Raw genomic sequence first — 11,219 nt, forward strand, 5'->3', positions numbered from 1 at the left:
GTCTTATTTGCGCCAAGGTCAAGGTCGAATGCCAGAAACCCTCCGGCCTTCTACAACAGCCGGAGATATCGGAATTGAAGTGGGAGCGGATTACTATGGACTTCATAACCAAGTTGCCCAAGACAACGGGTGGACTTGACACCATATGGGTCATCGTCGATAGATTGACCAAGTCTGCACACTTCCTGCCGATCAAAGAAATAGACAAGATGGAGAAACTTACAAGAACTTACATTAGGGAGATTGTACGACTGCATGGTGTTACCTTATCCATTAGCTCAGACAGAGATAGTAGATTCACTTCTAGGTTCTGGCAGTCGCTACAGAATTCCTTAGGAACTAGGCTGGACATGAGTACAACCTACCATCCGCAGACAGACGGACAAAGTGAGAGGACTATTCAAACCTTGGAAGATATGTTGCAAGCCTATGTGATCGACTTTGGGAAAGCATGGGATACTCATTTACCCCTTGTCGAATTTTCCTACAACAACAGTTATCACACGAGCATAAAGGCTGCTCCATTCGAGGCCCTCTATGGCCGAAAGTGTAGATCCCCTCTATGCTGGGCTGAGGCGGGTGATACCCAGTTAGCTAAAGGACGAGTTCCTGAAAGCACTCTCACAGGTCCGGAGATCATACGGGAAACGACGGAGAAGATCGTTTAGATCCGTGAACGATTGAAAGCCTCCAGAGACCGACAAAAAAGCTACGCTGATAAACGTAGAAACCCGTTGGAATTCCAGGTGGGCGACCGTGTTCTATTGAAGGTCTCACCCTGGAAGGGCTTGATACGCTTTGGAAAGCGTGGAAAGCTAAATCCAAGGTACATTGGGCCTTTCGAGATTCTTGCCAGAATCGGCCCAGTAGCTTACAAACTCAATCTACCGAGTGAACTTAGTAACGTACATTCTACCTTCCACGTATCGAACTTGAAAAAGTGACTGTCCGACGAGACTCTTGTAATCCCACTCGACAAGATCGAGATCAACGAGAGCCTCAACTTCGTGGAAGAACCAGTAGAGATCATGGACCGAGAGGTCAAGCAAACGAAACAAAGTCGTATCCCAATAGTGAAGGTTCGCTGGAACGCCAAGCGAGGACCTGAATTCACTTGGGAACGAGAGGATCAGATGAAACTGAAATACCCTCATCTTTTTACTTAGTTACTTGTAATTAATCATTTTCTTAAATTCTAATTTCGGGACGAAATTCTTTCTACGGAGGGGATGATGTGACAACCCGAAATTTCTAGTTTACATTCTTCATTTTTATCAAAGTTAGCTTCATTTTGCTATTTTATAATGAAGTTTTGGGTCGAAAAGAGTGCTTAAAACTTAGTATAATTGAGTTACGTGTCGGAGGATGGGTTAGTTTGGTTGTAGCACCGAAAAATTGGGCCAAACACACCAAACCAGGTGTGTGCGGCCGCACACTAGAGTATGCGGCTAGCCAGCCGCACACAGGCCAACCACACACCCCTCCAGCCGCACACACCCTCCTATATATACTATCCTTGGTCATTTTGATCATTTCTTACACTTCTACAAAGCTAGGACCCGAAAATCCTCTCAAGTATCATCCGGAAAGGTATCATCCTTCACCAAGAACACCAAGAACACCAACAACACCATATGTTCTGGCAGCACACGCCTTCTGGCCACACACACGTGCTGGCAACACACCTGGCCGCACACATGGCCGCACACACACATATAGTGTGTATTTTGGCCATACACTCTCTTGTATAGCCTTATAACCCTGCATACAATCATATATGGTTGTAACACTTCAATATAAGTGTTTACCAGTCACTAAAGTGGTCCCAATTCATTAATTAGTTGTTTATAACACTAATTATATTCATATATGTATCAATATATGCTAAATAGGATTCGCGTGTGTACTCAAGTCAACACTTGGCACTTAGCAACTGATCCAACATTTTCTTCAGAACCACTCACTATAGGTGAGTTCATACCCCTAAATTAACCTTTGAAATGTTTTTAAATGCTCTTATGGGGGGGATACAAGTTGAAAAATTATAGTTATTATATCAATCACATGTGATTAATAACTACCAAGCAAATGGCTTATCTTACTTTCCAAACTATTTATCAAACTGTTTTACCTCAAACTGTCTTACAAACTCCTTTAATTGTCAAATACTTTTACTTAAACTCTTTTGAACTTATATTCTCTGTATCTGTATAGATATAGTTATATAAGTAGGATTGAAAGGGCTTAGGACTGCTAGTCTACCCTGTCTCCTGTTCTTGTTTGATTGTGGTCTTAGGGTATCAAGATTAGTTGTCCGAAGGTCGTTTGAATCCTAGTTACATATTATGTATATGTATATAGATAGAAAAGGTTATTTCTTTCATTCAATTCCATGCCCTTGGGTAGCAAGGGTATTCAATCATGTTCATACTTTACTAGTAAGCTACCATATGGGTAGTTTAGGAAGATATTATTACTAGAACAATGAAAGATACAAAGAGTCAGTTCATCCATGAGTCAATACATACTATGATGAGATTCAAACATGAAACAGAGTGAGGAGAAACAAATAATAGACACTATAACGAGAAACAAACATACAGGCTAGACAGAGAAAGAACACACAATACAGCTAGCACACATATACATTACATATACATTAACACAGTTATGTGAGCCATTAAACAGGGCATTGCACTACCTGCCATGACTGTTTTTGTATCAGAATCTCCTTAATTGGGGAGCGTATGAGTTTGTGTATAGATCTATACTGGATTGACTATCCTACATCTTGCTGCTCGCTACAGTGGGACTTGCAAGTCTACGAGTGCCAAACGTCATTTTTAAGGCATCTTACATTGTCGTTTTACTTTTGAGTCGGTAGCAAGATACAGGCCGATCACATGTTACCTTAAAAATTACAATTGCTTAAGGTACTTAGTATAACAGTAGTTACTTAATACAACACTATAGTACTATAATATTTCCCCATTGCATTCACTTCGTGAACATGCACACGGTGCACGGTAATGTAAAAACTATATTTTTGGTTAATGATAGTCGGAGTTGGGAAAATACACACTCTTACATGACATACACACACAGATACTAGATGCCTTGGTAGAAGGCTACTTTTAGTAGAAAACATAGGGTTTTCTAGGACAGTTCAAACAAATACAAACAATACAAAACTTAACAGAACTTATACATTACAAAACATCTTACAAATGATTTCATACAAACTCAGACACTAATATACTTATGACCTCACCATCTTTAAAGCTGATACTCGCTTTCAAAATAACTTGTATTCTCAGGTCACCAGTAGACAGGTACAGGTGCCAGATTTTGAGAAGAAGGAGCTTGTTCAAGACTCCTCTTTTATTTTGATGTATATAATTTTTGGTGTCTATATAACTTGACAAAACACACTTGTATGAAATTATACCATTAATGCAATGGATGATGTTGTTGCTTGTTTACTACTTTACATTGTTGTGATACTGTACATGACGTCCTCCACCCCAGAACGTTTCCGCTGTTCACCGGTTTTGGGGGTGTGACATTGCTGGAAATCTATTTTGGTGGCTGTTGATTGATTTATTGTTTTGTCAACTGATGCTTTTATAGATTATGCTATTAACATGTCATTATTCTGAAAACTCTTGTTTCCTCTCTGTTTAGACCAACATAACTTGAAATTATCCAGAGCGATGCCCTTTGCTCAGCTTTAGATTAAGTTATTGCTTATTTTAACAACCCCAACTGAGTTTTCTATACCATTTTCATTATACATTTGTGCTATTTTCAGGATTTTTTTTCTTTTATCGTAGACTATGGAAAAGTCTTGTATGGATATAGTTCGTAGGACAAAGGACCCAATATTTGAGTTGGGTGTGAATGAATTCCGTTGGGTGTGAATGAATTCCATAATTTTGCATAACATGATAGAGAATTATTGTCAAAAGTTCCATGTCCTTGCACAATATGCAAGAATTTTCAACATCATAACCAAACAACTTTATTTTCACATTTGATGCAAATGGGAATTGTTGGTAGTTATGTTAGGTGGATATATCATGGTGAGTCATATGATGCGTTCGATGATGATATATCAATTGATGAAGTTGATGTGGCTAGTGATGACTTAAATTATGATGACCTTGATGAGATGTTAAATAACATAGGTCAAAGTAAGTGGTGTGATAATTTGCAAGCTAGTGGTGATTCTTCATGTACCTTAGACAAGTATTTAGAAGCCCTCCAAAGATTATTTTTCATACCTATATAGTTTTTTGATTCTTGAAATGATGAAGAAGCATCAAGATCTGCAAATATGTTTTTCTATTTTCCAGGTTTAAAATCTTTAAATGTTTATCGTTGCGCTTGATTATGTTTCTTTTGGTTCATATTGAAATGAAGACCTAAGAGTTTAACCCGTAAGCATTTTCCATCTATATAATCTTTTATTTGAATCTATTTTTCCTTTGATTTCCCATGTTTGAATTTCTATTTTTTGCTTAGGAGATGCCGAAGTAAAATAGATAAGGTCGACCTTTGGAAGGCAAAAATATTTTATGTTTGATTGAATTTTATAAATTTGTTTATTCCCATTAATTGGAGAAAATTCACAGGAAAAAACCTAGAAATTTCTTAGCCATAAAACTCACAAGAAAGCAAAGGACATGCCAAGAGTGGGAAATTTGACCGAGCATAATGTTTTTGGCTAGAAACTCAACAGGAAGTTAAGAGCTTTTTGAAGTTTAAGAAGGTATTAAGTATGAAATTTACTGCAAATGTACTTATGGGGACATAACTAAAGTAGAGCAAAAACTATACATTCTATGTACATATAATATAAAAAGGGAAAGATGCAATAAATAGCAACACATGTTTGTTTATTTGTGTATTATAGCATCTAGCTTTCATTTCTTGTTCTATAACACCATATTACTTTCAACCTTTTTAAAAAGTACATTGTTGAACAGGACAAGTTATTCTGCCTACTGGCAACATACGTGATCAAAATAGGTAACAAATGCATAGTTATAATGTTGTAATATTATAACTATAACAAGATATTAAATATGTGACTGTATGAGTTTACATTTTTTAGTTTGGAAACGATATTGGACGTGTAGATAAAGATATGGGAGGTCAACATGAGGCATCTTCCCTTCGTGATGAAGTAAGTAAGTCTATCTTATAAAATTTAAAAGTTACTTGCACTTTGAATTATTTCTAGGGTATTTTACTTATTGGAAATTTGTATATGCTAGATCATCCAAATCAATATAGCTATATTGTAGCACCTGGTTCCGGGTATGTAAATCTTATTTGAGTATCCTCTTTTTTTTTAGCCTTGGACTCGGCGAGTCATAGGTCCGACTCGCCGAGTATATACGGGACCCGGGACACGTTTAAGTTGGCGACTCGGCGAGTCCATATCCTGGACTCGGCGAGTCACCGCTGTTGGATGAAACCCTAAGTTCCAGGGGTTTGCACCCTATTTAAACATCATATCCGCCCCAGGCCAGCCCCCATTCACCCTCAGAGCTCCTAACCCTCGTTCTAAGCTTGTTCATTGAAAGTTTGAAGCAATTGTTGTGTGTTCTTGAAGGTTTTGAGGCAAAAGGGGAGTAGATCAAGAGGAAGGGAAGGAATCCAAGCATCTTTGTGCTCTCTCAGCAGTTCCTTTGAGGTATAACCCATTTTCCCCCTGTTTCTATGCTTATTACTTCATTTAAGTCATTCTTGAGCCAATCCCCAAGCTTGTATGTGCAATATAAGTCGTAATAAGTTGATTGGCCTTTAGATCTAGGCAAGATTGAGCTCCAGGAGCTTAGATCTGTTACCTTTATGGACCCATGTTGCTTGTTCACCCTAGATCTACCCTTTTGAGGCATTTTGAGCCCTAAATCCCTCATTGGTGAGTATCTACACGTAAAGTTGGAAACTTTACGTGTCATTCATGCTCTAGGAACCCGGATCTATGTATGGCATGAGCTGGATTCAAGCAGAATCGACCATATAGTAATTGCATGGTAACGACTCGGCGAGTCGTTCATCTGACTCGGCGAGTCTCCGAGTTGTCCCCTTTTCGTTGTGTCGAGTGGATGTAGTGAGTCACGGGGTGTGACTCAGTGAGTTGGAAGCCAAACTCATCCATGGAGGAACTCGGCAAGTCCATGCCCTGACTCGGCGAGTTCAAGGAAATCTCCTTAGATCAAGAACAGACTCGGCGAGTTGTTCATACAACTCGGCGAGTCTCAGCATAAGTGTTCATCGGATGAAGATGAACTCGACGAGTTGTTCATACAACTCGGCGAGTCTCAGCATAGGTGTTCTTCGGATGAAGATGGACTCGGCGAGTTCAAGGAAATCTCCTTAGATCAAGAACAGACTCGGCGAGTTGTTCATACAACTCGGCGAGTCTCAGCATAAGTGTTCATCGGATGAAGATGAACTCGACGAGTTGTTCATACAACTCGGCGAGTCTCAGCATAAGTGTTCTTCAGATGAAGACGGACTCGGCGAGTTGTTCATACAACTCAGCGAGTAGGATGAAGGACTTGAACCTCAGTTTAGAAGAAGAACTCATCGAGTCGACGCCTAACACGACGAGTAGGGACGGGATTCAGGACAATCGAGTGGATAGGGACTCGGCGAGTTGGAGAGCCAACTCGGCGAGTCGAGTCAACTGAAAGTTGACTTTGACTTTGATTCATGGTCAGGGGTAAAATGGTCATTTTACCCAGAGGTCAGTTAGCAGTGATTGATTGAGTATGTTGTGGAAATTGTAGCTGGAGGATTTCTGGAGCAGCAGCAGCAGCAGTAGACAGTCAGTTCCCGATCAGATCAGCAGCTACTTCGAGGTGAGTTACCTTCCAGTAGCGGTGGGTCTACGGCCACAATGCTGGCCCACCAGTAGGAGTCGTATGTTAGATGATTGTCTTTATGATATCATCTGGGTTTACTACCACCTGATATGTTATATGCTAGCATGATATGTTATATGTGATAGAAGTAGAGATCGGTTGTTAGGACCGAAGGGTAGTTCAGACACCCCATAGATGTCTGATAGTACGTGATGATATGTTTGCATGCTGGCTTGTTATGTTATATGCATTAGAGGTAGTAGGAGGGGAGCAGTCCCTGAGTTCGGTTGCTAGGACCGAAGGGTAGTTCAGACACCCCAGATATGTCTGATAATATATTATGTTATGATATGTGATAGTAATAGCAATAGGGGGTGAAATAGTCCCCGAGGATCGGTTGTCAGGACCGACGGGTAGTCAGCACCCTAGAATGGCTTGACACGGGTAGTCAACACCCCAGAATGGCTTGACACGGCTAGGACGGCACCCCAGAATGGCCGCACGGGTAGTCGGCACCCCAGAATGGCCGTACCGGGTAGTCAGGCACTCAAGAATAGCCTGGCAATATGTATGTTATGTGTTTGTATGGTATTTGGTACGATGGGGGGGGGGGGGGAACTCACTAAGATTTGTGCTTACAGTTTACAGTTTTGGTTTCACGTACCTCTTCTTCAAAGGGGAAGGAGCCAGCGCGGTAGCGGCACATCATGCACACACATTGGTTTCCGCATTTACGAGATTTCTCTAGGATTTATACTCTGATATTTCGATTGGTTGTATGATTTGGCTTTTAGACATGGTTTATGTTGTGTTGTGGTTTGATCAAACAATGTTTTTAATTATTAATGTTTTCTAAAGTAATGTTTTAAAACGAAATTTTTGGACGTGAAAATTGGGTCGTTACAAGTTGGTATCAGAGCCCTGGTTTGAGGGTTCGGACACACCTTCGGGGTGTCTGAACTCAAATCAAGGGATTAAAAGATTTTCTAAAAGAAAATGTTTTCTAAAAAAAATTGAGAAAAGAGTTTCGAGAAAGAACGAAGTGTGTGATGTGCGTGACCGGCCGAGCTCAAGTAAGTATTCCCCAAAGTACCCATACAAGTTTATGTTATGTTTATAAGATTTTGTAGAACAACATGCTAGAATAGGACTAGGGATATAGGAGTGATGCCTTATGTGCCTGCTTTATGTTTTTCAGTTGTATGAGAATTGCATGCTAGTTGTTGAGTAGACAGCAAGTAGGATAGCCTGATTAGGTTATGCCTGATAGTACGAGCTTAGCACTTTATGCTAGTACAGTTCCTGTAAGCAGATAAAGTTGATTGAGATTGTTACCCTTGTCTGAATGCTGCTTGCTTCGTGCTATGTGGGACTCTGAATAATGGGAATTAGCGATTAGGCGAATACGTCACGTCACATGTGATCAGGGTTGAATAATCTTAGAGTACCGGATTTGATCCTACTACGCAGCTCTTGTTTGAGTCCAACCGTTGTAGGGACGAGTCGGGTACTCGAAGGATTATCTGAGCCTCGTCATGTGTGATGGTATTCGGGTAATGGCTAATTGGCATTACAAGGAGATCTGCAGCAGCTGATGACTGGATCGAGTAGAGTCGGAGATTTCCCTAGGGTGAGCCTAGGATGAGTATAGTAGTGATCAGCCATAGTGAAAAGGGATCTGGTGGAGTCGAGGCAGTCCGTGAAGAAGGTACGGATAGATGTGGAAGGTAGTATGGGCCCGTACTACTGAAAGCAGAGGATCCGTACCCGAACCAAGGAAGGCCAAGATAAGACCAGGGAACCTGTAAGTAGTTGTGATCCCTCAGGAAATATCAGTATCACTAATGACTGTTGTGATGTATTGCATAATGGTGGTACTTCGATCGAGGCCGATAGATGGCGGTTTAGGAGAGGGGTCAGGTTCGGGATCAGGTTCCGAGCAGGTAGATGAGGGACTACGCGAGTTCATCGCGTCAGAGATCACCAGGGGTATCCTTGAGTCGACTCCCATTATCTTCGGGTCGATCAAGGAAGGGATCATCGAGTTGATGGAGGATCGCCTCAGGGCGTTCAGGAGCGACATGGCATCTGGCTAGTCGGGTCCTCGCACATTGTCCTTTAAGGACTTCAGGGGCAGTGGTGCGCCAGATTTCCACGGGGTGAAAGACCCCATTGCTGCCAGGCGATGGATTGCTGACATCGAGTCTGCACAGTTGACTAGCTTCTGCCTCGAGGGGTCGAAGGTGAGGTATGCAGCAGGGTGTTTACGGGACCGAGCCCGAGATTGGTGCGAGTCAGTGGGTGACTCATTGGAAGCCTCAGCTATCGAGGCTATGACGTGGTCGGACTTTGTGACCAGGTTCAGGGCAGATTTTGCGCCGGCTGTCAGCAGCTGGCCAGGGAGTTTCTAGACATGAGACAGACGACGGAGACTGTGGCGGAGATCACCGCCAAGTTCCGGGAGAGGGCTTTGTTGGTGCCCCAGTATGCTGGTGACGAGGATATGAGGAGGACCTGTTATCATGATATGCTACGAGCTGACATCCGGGAGCATGTTAGCTTTTCGGCTTGCCCTACCTTGGACTCTATGATTGCCAGGGCGAGGGAGAGGGAGATAGATTTGGAGCACATCCGGAAATGGAAATCAGAGGAGGGACAGATAGGAGGGGCTTCGGGGAAGAAGCCTAAGGGATCAGATGGTAGGCCGAAAGGCCAGTCATGACTGAGCCGCTGCAGGAAATGCGGCAGGCCGCACGAGGGGGCGTGCAGGATGGGATCATCAGGCTGCTACAAGTGCGGCAAGTCTGGGCACTTTAGCAGGGATTGCACTGCTCCGGCAGCAGTTATTCAGACATCGGAGTTGATGTGTTTCCACTGCAACCAGAGGGGCCACAAGAAGGCCAATTGCCCCCAGTTGATAGTTTCAGCGCCAGTGAAGGCGCCAGCTCCATCAACCCTGCGGATCACGGATGGCTGGCAGGGCAAGGCAGAGGCTCCGGTGGTGAGGAGCCGAACATTCCAGTTGACTACCGAGGAGGCACGCACCGCACCCGATGTGGTGACGGGTATGATTCTTTCCCTCTATTTTATTTTTTTATGATGTTATGATATTGATATGTGCTCCGTATGTATATGTATGCATTAGGATCGTTCCATGTGAACGACATCCCAGTTCAGGTGTTGTTCGACTCAGGTGCATCCCGATCGTTTGTTTCCCTTGCGCTTAGCAAGAAGTTTCATGAGACTTCGGGCGAGTTAGATTGCCCTTTAGAGGTAGAGATTGCTGATGATCGATCGGTGCGAGCATCGATGGTGTTTCGAGATTGCGTATTGCGTTTGTTTGAGGAGCGCTACTTGGTAGAATTGGTTCCCATTCCGTTGCGCGGAAACAAGGTGATTATAGGCATGGATTGGTTGAGCCCTAATGGGGCGGTGATAGACTGCGCGTAGCAGCTAGTGCGGATCAGGACCCCAAGCGGGGGAGAGTTAGTGATTCATGGCGAGAGGCCGTAGTGTGGACCCGCAGCATGTTCAGCAGCGAGGGCGAGACGCTACCTTCAGCAGGGATGCGCAGGATATGTCGCATACTTGATGGATACCCGGGAGGCGGGTAAGGCGATAGTGAGCGAGGTTCCGGTGTTGCGAGATTTCGCAGATGTTTTGCCAGAGGAGCTTCCTGGGATACCTCCGGAGCGACTGGTGGAGTTTAGGATTGACCTCGTTCCTGGTGTGGCTCCGATAGCCAAGGCACCGTATTAGTTGGCTCCTCCCGAGATGCAGGAGTTGTCTACACAGCTGCAGGAGCTGTTAGACAAGGGATTCATTCGACCGAGTAGTTCACCCCGGGGAGCTCGGATTTTGTTCGTGAAGAAGAAGGACAGGTCACATCGGATGTGTATAGATTATCGGGAGCTGAACAAGGTAACGGTGAAGAACCGTTACCCGCTCCCGAGGATTGATGACCTCTTTGACCAGCTTCAGGGAGCATCTTGGTTTTCTAAGATTGATTTGCGTTCGGGATACCATCAGATGAGGGTCAGGGAGGAGGATACGCAGAAGACCGCATTTTGGACGCGCTATGGCCACTATGAGTTCGTGGTGATGCCGTTTGGGCTCACCAATGCTCCTGCCGCGTTCATGGACCTCATGAACCGCGTACGCAGACCGATACTGGATCGGTCTGTGATAGTCTTTATCGATGACATCTTGATTTATTCCAAGAATCAGGAGGAGCATGAGGAGCATCTGAGAGAGGTGTTGGAGACCCTAAGGAGGGAGAGCTTGTATGCCAAGTTCTCCAAGTGTGAGTTTTGGTTGCGCGAGGTGCAATTTCTCGGACAC

This window comes from Lactuca serriola, chromosome 2, assembly GCF_051521515.1.
Source record: "Lactuca serriola cultivar US96UC23 chromosome 2, Lser_US96UC23_V15, whole genome shotgun sequence".
Lineage (NCBI taxonomy): Eukaryota > Viridiplantae > Streptophyta > Magnoliopsida > Asterales > Asteraceae > Lactuca > Lactuca serriola.